This window comes from Puntigrus tetrazona, chromosome 5, assembly GCF_018831695.1.
Source record: "Puntigrus tetrazona isolate hp1 chromosome 5, ASM1883169v1, whole genome shotgun sequence".
NCBI lineage: Eukaryota > Metazoa > Chordata > Actinopteri > Cypriniformes > Cyprinidae > Puntigrus > Puntigrus tetrazona.
Genome location: NC_056703.1, coordinates 32,342,745 through 32,343,858, shown reverse-complemented (window position 1 = coordinate 32,343,858; position 1,114 = coordinate 32,342,745).

Below are 1,114 nucleotides of genomic sequence, written 5' to 3'. Positions count from 1 at the left end.
GCTCTTAAAATTAAAAATCTTAAAATCTTTTTGTATGATAAATCGCTCTTGCTTTTCCTTTCGGATAACAGCATTGTTTAATATAGATGCTTGCTGTTTGCATACAGATGTCATTTTTTTTCTTGCGATGTTAAGGTTAACAAATTAGGAAACACACATTTTGTATATTTTTAAATCACGTTTCAAAGTAAATGCGACAGATTTCGAAACAGGCTTTAACATTCCACATCATCCGGTTATTTTTCCGGCCTTCCCTCGTGATGTCAGTACTTGTTTATTTTCAACGAATCACGAAATGACAAAACATTAAAACGACAACAATACCACGTGAGATGCTGTTGTTTATGAGGAACAATGCACATCTCCCTGAGGACTACAAATGGTTGTGGTCAGTCTGCTGGCCCCACCCACTCGTGCAGACCACCAATCACCTGGTCCTGACTTAGTGCCAGTTCAGGCCGGCTGGAGTCACGACTACCAATCACCAAACTCAGCCTGATGCTGTATGATATTGGACGCTGCCGGGTTGGTTTGGTTGATGGTACACACAATAGACACAACAGTGTTACTCTATGTCTGTCTGTCTGTCTGTCTTTCTATCTGTATATCACTGTCTGCTTTTTATTTATAGGCTATGCTTTCTTTATATTGCTTTACTCTTTATTTACTTTTTTAAATGTGAAATTGTGTCTATCATCGGTCTGTCTGTCTGCCTATCTATCTATCTATCTATCTATCCACATTTTTCTTATTTCTGCATCCAACTTTCCATCCATCCATCTCTCTTTTTCCCTCGGTATACATTTCTCTTCTGTCCATTTATCCATCCATCTCTTTCTCTGTCTATTTTTTTATTCTTTCTCTCTCTCTCTCTATTTCACTCTCACTCTCTCTATGTCTGTGTGTCTCCACGTCTGTCTGGCTTTCCCTTTCTTCAGACTGACCACGTTTCTGCTCCGCTACTGTACGGCGGCAGATGAAAGCGGGCGGGGCCGGGGAGGAAGAGGGGGCGGGGCGAACTACGAGAGTCCGGGAAAAGTCAAACGGGAGGCGGCGCCTCGGTGTGTGCGCAATCCACGCCTGGCCCGGCCTCCTCCAGACGGGCCCTCCCTCC